Source organism: Rhinopithecus bieti, unplaced genomic scaffold (genome assembly GCF_001698545.2).
Source record: "Rhinopithecus bieti isolate Rb0 unplaced genomic scaffold, ASM169854v2 scaffold_65226, whole genome shotgun sequence".
Lineage (NCBI taxonomy): Eukaryota > Metazoa > Chordata > Mammalia > Primates > Cercopithecidae > Rhinopithecus > Rhinopithecus bieti.
In genome coordinates, this window is record NW_016825767.1 from 833,916 (window position 1) to 852,127 (window position 18,212).

Here is an 18,212-nt window from a genome sequence, read left to right on the forward strand (position 1 = left end):
CCCGGCTAATTTTTTGTAGTTTTAGTAGAGACAGAGTTTCGCCATGTTGGCCAGGCTGGTCTCGAACTGCTGACCTTATGTGATCCACCTGCCTCGGCCTCCCAAACTGCTGGGATTACAGGCGTGAGCCTCCACACCCGGCCTAAAATGTATTATTAACCACATATATTTAAAAAGTGGATGGATGAATAGATGGATAAAGTTTAGGTCCCAAACTCTGGGACAAATGCTGTGAAGACAGAATTTACTTCCATTAACCACAAATAACCCAAGAATGTTCACCAAACATTATGTAGACTGCATAGATGTTTCCCTTATATGTAACTTAGCACTTTCTAAAATGTATTATTAACCACATGTATTTTCCTGTCTGACCATATGGCTCATTCTTGCCATTTCTGTTACCTCCATTTAAGAAGCTTCTGAAAGATGTGATAAGTTCAGACAACAGCGATTATATGAAAAGGAGAGTTTGACTATGGAAATGTTATTGAGGGACAAGCAGCATTATCTTGAGAATCTCAAGCTTTACCCTCCATGGTAGGGATGTTGCTGTACCTGTTGGAAGAGAATAGAATGCCCATGTGGTTTTTATCTCTTTGTTGGAATAGTATACCTATATGGTTTTTATCTGTTTTTTTTTTTTTTCAGAAAATGTTCAAAAATATCTACTTTGCTCTCTCAGAACTCATGTACTCATTTTACTTTAAATTTACGTTCATTTTCTAGTTCATATGGATGCATATGTAGGCAATTAAGCAAGTAGTTTTAGGTACATTTGTGTGCATGTGTGAATGTGTCCATTTATCTTCTCAACTATTGCACCTCTTCACTTCTAAGACACCATCCTCTGTGAGATGAACTGTGAGATAATGTATCACTAAGAAAGAAAAATAACACTGTAAATTAAACTATCACTTGCTATCAGTTGCAAAATGCATCCCAATTTCAGAGATGTAAAAATGTGAAAAGATCCTGAGTACTCTTCATTGGTAACAATGTTTTTCATGTGGTCTGTTACAAAAACATCCCTTTTAATGGATGCTGAAGAGTCATGTTAAATGAGGGTTAGCCTAAAGCTGCCTCCTTACATATTTTAAGTTCAGCCTAAAGGTTCCTCTGTACATCATGATCCATAACATGTGATGGCGTAAACAGACACAGGTCATATAGCCTTGTGCCAGTCACTGAGTTTTGGCCAATCAAATGTAGCCAATTGTTTGAACCCTGTTCAAATAAGGCAGACACTGAGCTGTAAACAATCCGGTTGTTTCTGTCCCTCACTTCCATTTTCTTTACATCACTTTCCTTTTTCTGTCCGTAGATTTTCTTCCTCCAGATGGCTGTGCTGGAGTCTCTGAGCCTACTCTGGCTCAAGAGGCTGCCCAATTCGGGGATCATTCATTGCTCAATTAAACTCTTCTAAATTTAATTCAGCTGAAGTTTTTCTTTTATCAGTTGTTGAACTGAAACACTTTGTACCTACCTAATTGTTTCAAATATCTATTAAAAAATGGCAAATATCTATTAAAAATGGACCCCTAGGAAAAACTGGACTGCTAAAACCTGGGCCTTTTATTAGACATACAAACTTGAATATTTATATAAATTAAATGATGATGTCTTAGTTTCACTTCACCAGCAACTTAGTGGTGGACATTGTGGGAGAGTATGAGTGAGGGTGGCTATGAGTTGACAATTGGTGAAGCTGGATTGCAAGCACATGGGTGCTTATGATACTATTCACTTAAAATTTCAAGAAGAGTTTCTGTCGGTATAATAGTGACAGAACAGGAACAGGATTGTGCTCCCATGTGCCCAAGAGGTAATCTCTATGCCCAAGGTAGTAGATTACAGATGGAGACTAAAGAGAACGTGTTTCCTGGAACCGTGAGTGAGGAGACGAGTGAAATGTGACACTCACCACTAGTCCTTCACTTAATTTTGTTGAAGCTGACTGGGTCGTACCTTTTGTTACAGGGATGGTTGGCTAGTCCTCATAATTGCATCTAGCCCTGAAGATCATGTGCTACTTTATATTGGTGTTTGCTCAGCTTCAGGGAGTGAAGAAAGCTGGCATAGAGGCCAACTAAAAACAGCAACAATAGCAATTAAAATTTTCATTGAATTGTCGAGCTGCTGTGCTAAGTAGTTTACCACATATTGTTTTATTTAATTGTCTTAACAACCCTGACAGGTGATACTATTATTACCTCTATTTTTACCCGTGGGGAAACAGAGAGAGAAAAGTTAAATGCATTTCCCAAAACTGGCAAGTGTCGGGTCCCAGATCACAATCTAAATTTGTGCTCTAAGTCACAGCCATGTATTGCCTTATTTTCTGTTGCACCAGGTTATGAGCAATGGAAATCACATCCTGCTGAGAATGACTTGCAGAATAGGACTAAAGACTCAGCCTTCAGCCTACAATCAGCGGGAGCAGATGGGTGTAAAGGAACACAGACACAGGAAATGACCCTCATAGAAACAAATAAAAAGGGAATGCAGAGACCTCTACTAAGCAGATAAATGTAGTCCTGTCCAGGACAGACAGAGGAGGCAACTCCTCTGATTTTCATTCCCTCCTGAGTCTTGAAACCTTATCAGAGTATGCTCTTGCTTTCTGCAGCCTCTCGTGCCTGGGTTCACTGGTGTGTGGCACACCATCTCCTGGAATGCCAGTGGTCCTTCTGGACTTCCACCGCTTGCTCCCCTCCATCTGTCTTACCCATGCTCATTAACTGCTATGATAAGAAGACGATGTTCTTCTTACCACATTCTTGTATGTCCCTCAAGAGCCCTATCTGTCCAAACATACTTCGTTACAAAATCTAATCATTATTCTTTATACTTGTGCAGATTTGAAGATTGTTCCTGCCCTGGCAGGCCAACTACTACCACCTTCTCCATATTTACCCACAAATGTCTGAGTAACATTTAAATAAACAGAACTTTTGGAGTGGGGAGTGTTGGAATCACCATCTGGATTCGCTAATCATTTGGGCTGCAGGATCCTGAGGGTAGCTCAAGGATTACATATGTATTCACAAGCAAGGAAGGCCACATGGGGATGGGACTATGACACAGGCTATGGCTTGCACAGGGTTTGGCATGTAGTATGCCAAGTATCTTATATTCCTCCTCTGTGTTTCTAATAATGTCACCAAAGATCACATTGAACTTTAGTGGGGCATTTTGTAAATCCTTCGTGGTATCATTGCAGACGAGATTAAGAATATGGGCTGAACTAATGCAACTAGGCAGATTAATAACTCGTTGAACAAACATAATTGGAGAATGTCAACAAAGATCACATTGCAATTTTTTGTCTATAACATATGGAATTTACTATCAACTAAAATCCTAAAGTCTTATTTCACAAGTACAAGTTCTTCCAGTGAGTTTTTGTGCACTTATGATTATGATCCAAAATAAATAATCTTATGTTTGTCACTGTTACTTAGGTCTAGGTAGCTTGAGCTCATTATTCCAACCTGTTAAGATCTGTTTTCGTTTTGATGCTGTCATCACATAAGGGCATTCTTCCTTTTGGCTTTACATTTAGAAACTTACTAAACATGCATTTATCCAAGACACTGATAGAAATGCTTATCAGGACAGGACCAAGAACAACGTTTTTAATAAGTCACCAGACATCCCCTCCCCCGAGTTGCTTATAAGCGCCCTCTACGTCTGTTCATTCAGCCAATTATTAATCTGCCTAATTGCATTAGCTAGGCCCATATTTCTTCATCTTGTCACCCATGATACCATGAAGGATTTACAAAAATACCCCACTGAAGTTCAAGTGTATTTTGTCTGTTGCATTTCCTTGAACTATTGTTCCCATTAATTTGCCCAAATTCAATTTGCCTAAAAGCAATCTGACAAAAGCAATTTGGTTAAAAGATAATTTTGTCAAAACAGTGGTCTAGTTAAAAGGGAATAATGCTGATAGGTATTTTTTCAAAATTGGTCTGAGTTGCCACCCATTTTGCACCTTATATATTTTTATGCATATGTTGCTTTTCCTCAATAGTTTGCTTTTTATTTCTAATTATTTTCTAGCTGATTATTCCTATTCGGCATTGCTTATAATGTAGAATAACTGAAACAATCCAACTGTTCAGCAATTAATTAAAAGAATGCAAATGTCCAACATTGATGGATTGCTCTAAAATTATGATAGTTTCCAATTACCATATGGTAGTTAAAGGACAATATGTAGTCATAGGGAAAGCATATGGAAGCCTACCATGCATTAATGTGCACTTATTGGCTAGCCCCTCTTGAATAGGATTATGCTTAATATTGGTTTTCTGGTTTTCATTCATTATTTTCCAGTAAAATACATATGTTATTTTAAATTCCTAAAATAGGATGGTCGTGGTCACACCTGTAATCCCAACACTGAGAGGCTGAGGCAGGAGGAACAGTTGAGGTCAGGAGTTCAAGACCAGCCTGGGCAACATAGCATGACCCCCTGTCTACAAAAAATACAAAAATTAGCTGGGCGTGGTGGTGCATACTTTTATTCCCAGCTACTTTGGAGGCTGAGGCAAGAGGATCACTTGAGTCTAGGAATTTCAGGTTACAGTGGGCTATGACTGGGCCACTGCTCTTCAGCCTGGGAAACAGAGCAAGACCCTGTCTCTAAATGAATAAATTTAATTTAATAAGTGAATTAAAAGCCTAAAATAGTACATGTCACAATCATAGTTTGTTGTTCAACCACCCTATCAATTTCAAATAATATGCTCCTATTATTAAATCCTTAACTTGTCCCTTTTACACTGTTGGTGGGAGTGTAAATTAGTTCAACCATTGTGGAAGACAGTGTGGCAATTCCTCAAGGATCTAGAACCAGAAATACCATTTGACCTGGCAATCCCATTACTGGGTATATTACCCAAAGGATTAGAAATCATTCTACTATAAAGACACATGCACACGTATGTTTATTGCAGCAGTGTTCATAATAGCAAAGACTTGGAACCAACCCAAATGCCCATCAATGATAAGACTGGATAAAGAAAATGTGGCACATATACCATGGAATACTATGCAGCCATAAAAAAGAATGAGTTCATGTCCTTTGCAGGGACATGGATGTAGCTAGAAACCAACATTCTCAGCAAATTAACACAGGAACAGAAAACCAAACACTACATGTTCTCACTCATAAGTGGGAGTTGAACAATGAGAACACATGGACACAGGGAAGGGAACATCACACATTGTGGCCTGTCATGGGGTGGGGGCAAGGGGAGGCATAGCATGAGGAGAAATACCTAATGCATGTGGGGCTTAAAACCTGGATGATGGGTTGATAGGTGCAGCAAACCACCATGGCACATGTATACCTATGTAAAAAACCTGCACATTCTGCACAGGTATCCCAGAACTTAAAATAAATAAAATAAATAACCAAATAAAATTTNGCAGTGTTCATAATAGCAAAGACTTGGAACCAACCCAAATGCCCATCAATGATAAGACTGGATAAAGAAAATGTGGCACATATACCATGGAATACTATGCAGCCATAAAAAAGAATGAGTTCATGTCCTTTGCAGGGACATGGATGTAGCTAGAAACCAACATTCTCAGCAAATTAACACAGGAACAGAAAACCAAACACTACATGTTCTCACTCATAAGTGGGAGTTGAACAATGAGAACACATGGACACAGGGAAGGGAACATCACACATTGTGGCCTGTCATGGGGTGGGGCAAGGGGAGGCATAGCATGAGGAGAAATACCTAATGCATGTGGGGCTTAAAACCTGGATGATGGGTTGATAGGTGCAGCAAACCACCATGGCACATGTATACCTATGTAAAAAACCTGCACATTCTGCACAGGTATCCCAGAACTTAAAATAAATAAAATAAATAACCAAATAAAATTTTAAAAATCCTTAACTTATCCTCTAAGCAATTCCTTAGTTGTTCAGACTTTTCCCAAAACAAAGTAATTACGTGAAGATGAATTCATTATACATAATAACAAAAATAAAAGTTCTGAAAACTATAAAACAACATTTAAAGATACAGTGTTATAAAGCTGCCCCATGTTTGATCACCCATACTTGAATATATAATGATGGGAAATAATTATTTGCAACCAATTTATCACGTTGACCAATTTGCTTTGATGAAATTACTTTTGACTAAATAACAGGCTATCCATCTACAGGTTAGTAACACAAGAACAAAACAATATGACTATATGGATTATTTCCTTTTTAGTGAATCTGTTCTGAATTCTAGGATCCATTGGCATCTCTTTTGGATGTCTTACAAGCCATTCCTTTAATAATCTATTTTAGAATATTGCCAATTTAAGACAATTTAAGCGTATGCATAAGTTCCTCTTAGAGCAGTTCAAAGACCCCAATGGGGGACAGCCTCCTACTTGAACTAAGTGCTGACACATGAAGCTAGGATGCTATCCATGCACTTTATTCCAAGTGTTTCGTGCTGATTGATTCTCAAGGAAATGGCTTGACTTCTCCATCCTCTGGCGTTTCTACAGAATCAATTCAAGAATATTACATGTGTTTAATACTCTTATATTCTTATTTTCTTACTCCATCCTTAGAGATTTCCCAATGTTATTTCCCTTTGACCCATTTTACTATTATTTAAAAATCAGTGTGATTTCACGGCTGTGAGTACTGCTTGGCTGTGCTCATGACCTACATTTGTGGCCATCTGAGAGGGCAAGTGCATAAGAGTTGCAAAAAGCTCCTAGAAATTGCCAATAAATTCTTTGTGAGTCCTCTAAGTGTTGACACTAGGTATATAGGCAATAAGTTAACACTTTACATGATTTTGCCTAGTATACCACATTACATAAGACAGAATATATACATTAGTTTTTGTCTTATCTATAGATGAATGAAGTCAGAATTTTTAACTCTCTTTCTTTTTTTCTTCTTTGAGACGGAGTCTCACTCTGTCGCCAGGCTGGAGTGCAGTGGTGCAATCTCGGCTCGTTGCAATCTCCACCTCCCTGGTTCAAGCGATTCTGCTGCCTCAACGTCCCAAGTAACTGGGACTACAGGGATGCACCACTACACCCAGCTAACTTTTGTATTTTTAGTAGAGTCGGGGTTTCACCATGTTAGCCAGGATGGTCTCCATCTCCTGACCTCATGATCTGCCTGCCTCGGCCTCCCAAAGTCCTGGAATTACAGACATGAGCCACTGAGTCAGGCCCAAAATTATTAACTCCTTTACTCTTTTTTTTTTTTTTTTTTTTTTTTCTGAGACAGAGTCTTGCTCTGTCTTCCAGGCTGGAGTGCAGTGGCACCATCTCAGCTCACAGCAACCTCCACCTCCCGGGTTCAAGTAGTTCTCCTGCCTCAGCCTCCCGAGTAGCTGGAATTACAGGCATGCACCACCATGCCCAGCTAAATTTTTTATTTTTAGTAGAGACAGTGTTTCACCATGTTGACCAGGCTGGTCTCAAACTCCTGACGTCAGGTGATTTGCCCACGTCGGCTTCCTGGAGTGCTAGGATTACAGGTGTGAGCCACCATGCCAGACCAGAATTACTCTTTTACCTCACTGTCTTAGGGTTTGTTTAAAATAAAATGGTCTAATTGCATCTCTTCATGTTTGTTCATGTAGAGTTGCATTCCCACCCAATCTTAGTGAAAATTTCTACAATGAAATATTCTTCAAATGGGACGTGAAATCATAATAGTTAATTTCAGCTATTTCTTCAGCCAGCCTTTCATTCATTCAATAAAAAATGAAAAGTAAAACTAATAAAAACAAAGGAAACTATTAGCTCTACAGACAAATGACATATTCTTTAAATGTGAGCTCTGTAATGGTGTAGTTTCATCAGGATTTGGTTCTTAGCATAGACAAATGAATAGGAATAACTCTTAGCATAGACCAATGAATAGGAATAGCAGTAAGACCAATGAAGAGGAGTAATCTTATTCCTCGAGTTTATAATTCCAGAGCCTTTGTCTACCTTTTGGGGACGGTCCCCCAAGCATTCCTCTGCTAAAAAATCAGGGTCTGAGTGCAGCCACGAGGGCAAGACCCCAGACTGTCAAAGATGAAAACCACCAGAACCTGAGTGAATCTTTCAATAAAGGAAGTGTCACCTTTAGTAAAAGAAACAGAGAAATCTTGAAATTTTTTTCTGGCAATTTTTTTCTAAATTGACACAAGTAACATGTTTTAGTTTCCCCCCTATTATTCCTTTTCATTTTATTAAAACAAGAAAAGAAATTGCTGAGAATGGCTCTGATGTCATGTCTGGTTAATGAAACTAACACATTGCTTAACTATTTATCCTCACATACATTGTATTTGGATTGCAGATGTGCAGAAATGTTGTCAAGTTAAACATGACTCTTTCAGTAAGGCGAAGGCACACTGGAATGCTAATCCAAGCCCACTGCTATACCTCGCGCCTACATCCTGGGTGTCCTGGCTGCACGAAGTAAACAGCTCTAGCTTCCCTTCCTTAGGAACCTTCACCTTTTGGCTAGAGGCGTTTTTAAAACGTGTGCCAAGATTAGCAAGAAACAGAGTGACAGGAGAAAGAGAAAAATCCTCAAGAGAGCTACTCTCAGTTCCAGAGACCCTGGAACAGTGCTTATGGCATTCCTGTTGGGGAAATTTTCTTCCCTCCAGGACAAAGGTAGCTTCAACATTCTATTCCTCAGAGTGAATGAGTACCTACCTTAATCTGTGCGCAGCGAATCAGTCATGTGGTTCAAAGCATAAAGCCATGAGAATACCTAAAGTCAGGTGAGGCCGCTTAGTTCGGGAAAGGAAAATGTCTGGAGGAGAGAATTTTCAGGCCAGGACTCCACTACTGCTGCACCCTCAGATTTTAGGTAGGATGTCCTTTGGGGTTCACCTCAGTATGTAGGTAGGAGGGAACCTGTGTCATGGGAATATGCCCTGGAGACTTACATGGAAGTATAAGCCCCTATCAAGGATGAGAAAGGATATGGAACAAGAGTATGATTTGCTTTTTGTGGAGGGAGATATGGATGCAGATTGGTGCACTCTGTGAAAAGGGTACAGTAAGGGTTTGGAGATCTCAGGGGAAGTAACAATTAACTTAGTCCCTGTATATCTGATAAAGGCAAAGGAGGAGAGTAGGAACGTGTGGGCAAAGATTTAAGAAAATAGATGCAGTTTGATTATCATCTACATCTTCTCTTTTAAGTTCTCTAGGGCACAGAAAAGACTCAACATCTTATTTTCCCTAGTGAGAGAGAAATATTATACAGTGATGCCCTCTTAGAAACAGATCAATGAGCTAGCTAAAAGCATTGAGTATTACACCTTTGGAGGCCGATCAAACTTGAACAAAAACATTAGAAGGTCCTGTACATTTCTACTGGAAGACTGGATTTTGTTAACAACATGAGACAAATAATTGCCTTCTATATTGTTGAACTTGTTCTACCTCCTTTTATGTCTGATAAATCCCTGGCTCCTAGGCTGTACTATAATTACTTTCAGCTTTCCAATTTAATTTGCCACAATCACAGGAAACTGGCCTGTACAAACTAACACCTGATCCCAACAGATTTTTCACATCTTACAGAGCAGTGCCAATAGAGTTGCAGCAGCGGAGTTTAATCCCCTCCCATGCCTAAGCAAGCACCAAGCGACATTCAGGATAAAGACCTGCAGATCTGGACTGACATTTGGTTACAATTGCACTGGTGTTTTCTCTCTATGGGATTGGACCTGCACCCAGACCCACTTTCAACTGGCAAGGATAATTTGATCCCATTTTTAAGCATACTGATTTACAGAGAGCAGAGAGAAAACCCAGTCTATTCTGGACACTTCCACACATGTAAAAGTACAACAAATCTATATGACTGTTTCATTATGGAAGACTTTTTATTTTTTAAACAGTGGTGAGTTTTTTCCTTTTAAGTCAGAGCTGTGCGTGCACGTTTGACAGTGAGCTGTTATTCCTAAAGGCAGGAGGTTAGGCAGCATGTTACAGTTTCATATTAAACAACAAAGAGTTTTAAGGAGCGTCCTCAAATTACACTCACAGTTTCAAAGTTCAAGAATTGTGGCTGAGCACTCCTTACCTTACAGTTTCGGATCCAAAGAGGTCTTTAAGTTTAAAGCAGTACATCAAATGTGCAGGATTTATTTTCTTGCATGAAAGTCTCATCTGTCATAGCACCCTACTCCCAGGGAGGAGCCCAGCCTCCTCTTCCCGAACACCAATGAGGAAACCAGAAGAGCACATGGGGGAAGTGGCTTCCCTGAAAGCCTGTCAGAGTCTGCACATGCTCTTTGTGACAGAGGTGCCAAATTAACCTTGGCATGAGGCTCACAATGCACCTCATTGTGAGGTCCTGGACACCTCTTAGGGGAAGAAAAAGGTTATAAAATGTCCGAGCCAATGGAAAGTTTTCACGCTTTTGCTGAGATGTGCCTCTTATTAATTAAAAATAAAAGAGACAATTTTTTCTGTTAATTAGCTTCCTGAGGTACGAGTAAGATTATGAACAGCCCACCAACATATTGAGATAAGAGGGAAGGCTATCTTTTGGAATTCTACTACTGTTTCAGGCTAGTGAGAAGAAATAATTTATAAAGCTTCATCTTACCACCTAGAAAAGTGCCTAAGCTGACAGGAGGTTTTATTGGAATGAAGTTCATGATTGTCAGTGTACAATGTAAAATAATGTTTGGTAACCATGCTCCACCAGGACCAAGGGTAAAATGAAAATCTACTGCATCTATGTTATAAAATCAATCTGTGATTTTGACATAACATTTCAAGTGGTATTTCCAGTTACCATCAAGGTAACTAGAAGTCATTGTGAGGAGGAAGTCCACACCTTCCTATGGACACAGACATAAATGACCAGGAAAACATCTGCCTGTTGCTTTGTCACCTGTGTGTTTACCCACCGATTACAATGTGACACAAAAAAGGAGTATTGGGTAGGAAAAAATATATAACCAAGTCAAAATAATTAAACCTCTTAAAATCAAAATGTTAAGACTTAAGTCCTGATTACAGTTTACATAGAGCTTGATGCTGTTCATTCTACCCTCCTTGCCGGGACGAGAGCCTGAAGCAGTTCACCATGGTGAGCAGTTAGTCACAGATGTGAAGAAGAGAGGAAGACAGCACCTGGAAGTAAAAGTGCTGCAAAGAGACCCGTGTTTGTTCAAGATCTGGTTTTGGTTGCACAAATAATAAACTTTCAGCCCAGGGAGCTCTTAGTGTATTTCTGGGTCTCAGTCAGTTTCTTTCCTTTTTTTGTTTTTTCTGAGATGGAGTCCCACTCTGTTGACCAGGCTGGAGTGCAGTGGCCCAGTCGAGACTCACTGCAACCTCTGCCTCCCGGGTTCAAGCAATTCTCCTGCCTCGGTCTCCCGAGTAGCTGGGATTACAGGCGGAGGCCACCATGCCCAGCTAATTTTTTGTGTTTTAAGTAGAGATGGGGTTTCACCGTGTTGCCCAGGCTGGTCTTGAACTTCTGAGCTCAGGCAATCCACCCTCCTTGACCTCCCAAAGTGCTAGGATTATAGGCGTGAGGCACTGCGCCCAGCCCTGGGTCTCAGTTGCTTTTTCTGTCGAGTGAGGGAATTGAACTAGTTTAGGGATGGCAAATTGATTACCTACAAGGGCTTGGAGTGCATAGTGCAGTTTGCTGGGTCACCCTTAGAGATGGAGACCATGAGCTCGCGTGTCCGAGCATGGCTGTCACTCTGTGATGGCTGATTTGCAGTTGGGATGGGGGTTGCATTATGTCCCATCCTCTGTTGTTTTAGAAGCTAGAATTTCAGATTTTTGTGTGAAATCTCCTAGATTTTATACGTGGGTAACTTACTCAAAATATTTGAAAACATTGTGAATGCCAAATGAAATCTATCCGCCCATAAAATTTGTCCTGCTGGCCATCATTTTTTGACTTTTGGGCTACATTATTTTGAGTTTCATCCTAGTGGAAAATAATCCTAGGAGATTAGTCTCTAAAAGAAACTGTCTCAAGCCTGTGGTCCCAGCACTTTGGGAGGTCGAGGCAGGCAGATCACTTGAGGTCAGGAGTTTGAGAGCAGCCTGGCCAACATGGTGAAACCCCATCTCTACTAAAAATAAAAAAAAAATTAGCTGGCGTGATGGTGTGCACCTGTAATCCCAGCTACTCGGAGACTGAGGCATGAGAATTGCTTGAGCCAGGGAGGCAGAGGTTCCAGTGAGCTGAGATTGTGCCACTCCACTCCAACCGGGGTGGCAGAGCAAGACTCTCAAAAAAAGAAACCGTCTTTTGTGATGCTAAGAGGCCAAGGTAGGACTTCATGAAGAAGCTGTACCCAGTACTTTTGTAGTGAAATTGAGGACCCTCATTTCTCTTCTTCATGGTGATGACCTCATGACTGATGACCTCATGTGGAAGGGGTGGTATGGAACCCATGGCATCATTAACATTCTAAAATCTGATAAATGAAAAAAAGGCATGAGAAAGGCCCACTGGGGAGAAAAGGAAATACTGTTTCAGTCATAGGAAAACTACTGCAGTGCTGCTACCTTATCTCAAGACAGCCATCGAAAGTAAAAGCAGAAGGTACAACAGAGCTATGATAAGGAGCTGCATTCGGGAACTGAGGGGAAGAAAGGTTTATTGACTTGCTGGTGGAGATCTATGCAAAACAAGGCAACTACATGAGTCTCTTCTACGTCAAAATGCAAAACTAAAATTAGAAAAACTGTGGTTTGAATAGTCTGACTAGTGCAATTCTTCCTGAGCCACTGCATGAGCTTCGGCTGGGCGGGAAATCCCATGTTGTGAGTGGGGGATTCACCCTTATTGAGTGAACAGAGTGCTGACTCACTGAGAACCCAGGCCAGAGACCTGCAAACAATGCTCAATCAATATTTGCCCTGGCCGGTGAACCCAGTAGAGGCTGTGCACGGAAGCCCAAAGCATGGTAGGCCTGGCCTCGGATCTCTCACAACGTGGCTTCAATCTGAATCTTTTCATGCAGGAAATTTCCCTTAGCCTCTCACACTACCTTTCTCATAGAGAACCCTTTATTTCTTATTTTGCTCTATCTTACTATAATATTTCAACTGCATTTTGATTTCTTATCTACTTGTCTGTCTACCTCACTAAACTGTAAATTGCTTCAGGTATTCTGAAATTCTCTCTGTCTCTCATTTATTTCTAGCGTAGTCCATGCTTAGCACATGTGAAGAATTTAGGAAATGTTGGTTGGATAAATTAGTAAATAGCCAGAAAGCTAGTAACAGAGAGGTACAATGTCCATTATATATGGAGTGAAATTAATGTGTTAATGAGGCTAGCTTTTGGGGAAAAAAAATTAGATTTACATATAGTGCTTTTTCCTATGAGAATTATGTTTTCTCAGACGTATAGTTATTTTTTTTTCAATTTTATGCTATTGTGGATTTTTAGTTTGTACAGTACTCACCATAACTTTCCTCATTGCAATATTTACTAACCTTGCTCCCCACTGCAATATTTACTGACCATGCCACAATCTGAGCTATCGAGGCATTCTTATTTATATTTCCTATGGCCATCTGTGGGGATGTTTTGGTCAATAATTAGCATACAGCTGAGAGTTAACATAAATTGGCCACCTTCACATCTCATGTTGCTCTCCCAAGTGCAACAGAGGGAGTGAAGGGAATCCGTTTAGCTCTGAACAGTTACATGGCAACCCGTGACCACAGCAGCACACACTGCTGGGAAGGCTTTGGGAGCCCCAAAACAAGAGTGTGTAGAAATCACTAGAGACAGCCACCACTACAAATTTTAAAATGAAATTTAAAAATAAAAATAAGCAAGATTTCTACTGAATTACATTTATTTCGAACACAAAATTCTATACTTGAGAAATTGGTGAATACAGGGAAATAAAGAAACGAAGGCAAAGCAGTGCAGGTGATTGTTTCTGTTATTCATTGGTGAATAGTAAACTAGCCCAAATTTTGTAGCTTAAAACATCTGTTTTATTATCTCAGCAGTTCTTTAGGTGGATTGGGCCCACGTGAATGATCCTCCTGCTCCACGTACTGTCTACTAACATTGTAGGCAGCTGGGGACTGATGCGCTGGAACGTTCAAGAAGGTTCACTGGCATGTCCTTGCCTTGGCAGGGATGGCAGGAAAATGGGCTCAACTGGGCTCAGCTAGGATACTGAGACAAATAGGCCTCTCTTTCTCTTTCTGTGGCTCTCCTTCTCTTAAGGTCTCTCCCTCTCCTCCTCCCTTTCCCTGTCACTCTCCCTCTCCATATGGCCTCTCTGTCATAATAGTCAGACTTCTCACATGGCAGATCAAGTTTCCCCAAAGTACTAAACAAATTGCCAGATCATCTTGAGGCTTAGGTCTGGAATTGTCACAACATCACTTCTGCCACTTTCTGTTGGTTAAAGTGGCCACAAGGCTATTCCAGATTCAAGGTGGAAGGGGACTACTCAGTATGGGAGATGTGGGGCACTGGGGCCATTTTTGGGGAAGAGCTAATCCAGCAGCGTTCTCATCATCACAATGTTGCCATTCAGCAATCTCACCATCTCCTTTGTTGAGAAAGAACAGATGTTGCAGTTGTTCTTTTTTACTCTTCAATGGGTAATGTGTGGTGACTTATTTTATTCTGTTGTCTATTTCTATTTCTTTTTGGTATATGGATGGGAATTGTAAGAAAAAATGCCTCCTACATTAGAAAGTCTAAGAGACAGGCTTCAAAAAAATGGGCCATCTGGAGGGGGGTGGTGCCAACACGGCCGAATAGGAACAGCTCCAGTTTGCAGCTCCCAGCGTGAAGGACGCAGAAGATGGGTGATTTCTGCATTTCCAAATGTGGTACCAGGTTCATCTCACTGGGGCTTTCCCGACAAGTGGGTGAAGCCCATGGAGCAGGACGGGGCATCACCTCACCCAGGAAGCGCAAGGGGTCAGGGAATTCCCTTTCCTAACAAAGGGAAGCCATGACAGGCGGCACCTGGAAAATTGGGACACTCCCACCCTAAGACTGCACTTTTCCAACGATCTTAGCAAATGGCACACCAGGAGATTATATCCCGCGCCTGGCTCAGAGGGTCCCACGCCCACAGAGCCTCACTCATTGCTAGCACAGCAGTCTGAGATGGAACTGCAAGGTGGCAGCGAGGCCGGGGGAGGGGCACCCGCCATTGCTGAGGCTTGAGGAGGTAAACAAAGCAGCCTGAAACTCGAACTGGGTGGAGCCCACCGCAATTCAAGGAGGCCTGCCTGCCTCTGTAGACTCCACCTCTAGGGGCAGGGCATAGCTGAACAAAAGGCAGTGAAACTTCTGAAGACTTAGACGTCCCTGTCTGACAGCTTTGAAGAGAGTAGTAGTTCTCCCAGCATGGAGTTTGAGATCTGAGCATGGAAAGACTACCTCCTCAAGTGGCACCCTGACCCTTGAGTAGCCTAACTGGGAGGCACCTCCCAGCAGGGGGATGACTGACACCTCATAAGGCTGGGTGCCCCTCTGAGATGAAGCTTCCAGAGGAAGGATTAGGCAGCAACATTTGCTGTTCTGCAGCCTCCACTGGTGATACCCAGGCAAACAGGGTCTGGAGTGGACCTCTAGCAAACTCCAACAGACCTGCAGCTGAGGGTCGTGACTGTTAGAAGGAAAACTAACTAACAGAAAGGACATCCACACCAAAACCCCATCTGTACGTCACCATCATCAAAGACCAAAGGTAGATAAAACCACAAAGATGGGGAGAAACCAGAGCAGAAGAGCCGAAAATTCTAAAAACCAGAGTGCCTCTTCTCTTCCAAAGGAACGGAGCTCCTCGCTGGCATCAGAACAAAGCTGGATGGAGAATGACTTTGATGAGTCAAGAGAAGAAGGCTTCAGACGATTGGTAATAACAAACTTCTCTGAGCTAAACGAGGATGTTCAAACCCATCGCAAAGAAGCTAAAAACCATGAAAAAAAAGTAGACAAATGGCTAACTAGAATAAACAGGGTAGAGAAGTCCTTAGGTGACCTGATGGAGCTGAAAACCATGGCACGAGAACTATGTGACACATGCACAAGCTTCAGTAGCCGATTTGATCAAATGGAAGAAAGGGTATCAGTGATTGAAGATCAAATGAATGAAATGAAGCAAGAAGAGAAGTTTAGAGAAAAAAGAGTAAAAAGAAATGAACAAAGCCTCCAAGAAATATGGGACTATGTGAAAAGAACAAATCTACTTCTGATTGGTGTACCTGAAAGTGACGGGGAAAATGGAACCAAGTTGGAAAAACACTCTTCAGGATATCATCCAGGAGAACTTCCCCAACCTAGTGAGGCTGGCCAACATTCAAATTCAGGAAATACAGAGAATGCCACAGAGATACTCCTTGAGAAGAGCAACTCCAAGACACATAATTGTCAGATTCACCAAAGTTGAAATGAAGGAAAAAATGCTTAAGGGCAGCGAAAGAGAAAGATCGGGTTACCCACAAAGGGAAGCCTATCAGACTAACAGTAGATCTCTTGGCAGAAACTCTACAAGCCAGAAGAGAGTGGGGGCCAATATTCAACATTCTTAAGGAAAAGAATTTTCAACCCAGAATTTCATATCCACCCAAATTAAGCTTCATAAGTGATGGAGAAATAAAATACTTTACAGACAAACAAATGCTGAGAGATTTTGTTACCAACAGGCCTGCCTTGCAAGAGCTCCTGAAGGAAGCACTGAACATAGAAAGGAACAACCAGTACCAGCCACTGCAAAAACATGCCAAATTTTAAGGACTATCAATACTAGGAAGAAACTGTGTCAACTAATGGGCAAAATAACCAGCTAACATCACAATGACAGAATAAAATTCACACATAACAATATTAACCTTAAATGTAAATGGGCTAAATGCTCCAATTAAAAGACACAGACTGGCAAATTGGATAAAGAGGCAAGACCCATCAGTGTGCTGTATTCAGGAGACCCATCTCACATGCAGAGACACACATAGACTCAAAATAAAAGGATGGGGGAAGATGTGCCAAGCAAATGGAAAACAAAACAAAACAAAACAAAAACAGGGGTTGCAATGCTAGTCTCTGATAAAACAGACTTTAAACCAATAAAGATCAAAAGAGACAAAGAAGGCCATTACATAATGGTAAAGGGATCAATTCAGCAAGAAGAGCTAACTGTCCTAAATATATATGTACCCAATACAGGAGCACCCAGATTCATAAAGCAAGTCCTGAGACACCTACAAAGAGACTTAGACTCCCACACAATAATAATGGGAGATTTTAACACTCCACTGTCAACATTAGACAGATCCACGAGACAGAAAGTTAACAAGGATATCCAGGAATTGAACTCAGCTCAACACCAAGCAGACCTAATAGACATCTACAGAACTTTCCACCCCAAAACAACAGAATATACATTCTTCTCAGCACCACATCACACTTATTCCAAAATTGACCACATAGTTGAAAGTAAACCACTCTTCAGCAAACGTAAAACAACAGATATTATAACAAACTGTCTCTCAGACCACAGGGCAATCAAACTAGAACTCAGGATTAAGAAACTCACTCAAAACCACTCAACTACATGTAAACTGAACAACCTGCTCCTGAATGACTACTGGGTACATAATGAAATGAAGGCAGAAATAAGGATGTTCTCTGAAACCAGTGAGAACAAAGATACAACGTACAGGAATCTGGGACACATTTAAAGCAGTGTGTAGAGGGAACTTTATAACACTAAATGCCCACAAGAGAAAGCAGGAAAGATCTAAAATTGACACCCTAACATCACAATTAAAAGAACTAGAGAAGCAAGAGCAAACGTATTCAAAAGCTAGTAGAAGGCAAGAAATAACTAAGATCAGAGCAGAACAGAAGGAGATAGAAACAAAGAAACAAACAAACAAACAAAAAAAACCTTCAAAAAATCAGTGAATTCAGGAGCTGGTTTTTTGAAAAGATCAACAAAATTGATAGACCACTAGCAAGACTAATAAAGAAGGAGAGAAGAATCAAATAGATGCAATAAAAAATGATAAAAGGGATATCACCATGGATCCCACAGAAATACAAACTACCATCAGAGAATACTATAAACACCTCTATGCAAATAAACTAGAAAATCTAGAAGAAATGGATAATTTCCTGGACACATACCCCCTCCCAAGACTAAACCAGGAAGAAGTTGATCCCT

The 18,212-nt window shown here is 40.9% G+C and overlaps 1 protein-coding gene across 1 annotated transcript in view; it reads right to left on the reverse strand.

The window, feature by feature from the left end:
- The window catches only part of STARD13 (StAR related lipid transfer domain containing 13), a 570,036-nt gene extending 559,766 nt beyond the window's left edge, over positions 1 to 10,270 (reverse strand). The window contains exon 1 of the mRNA XM_017863117.1: positions 10,100 to 10,270. The gene's annotated coding sequence lies outside the window, so the exon portion shown is untranslated. The remainder of the gene's footprint in view (positions 1 to 10,099) is intronic.
- Positions 10,271 to 18,212: the final 7,942 nt, after the last annotated feature.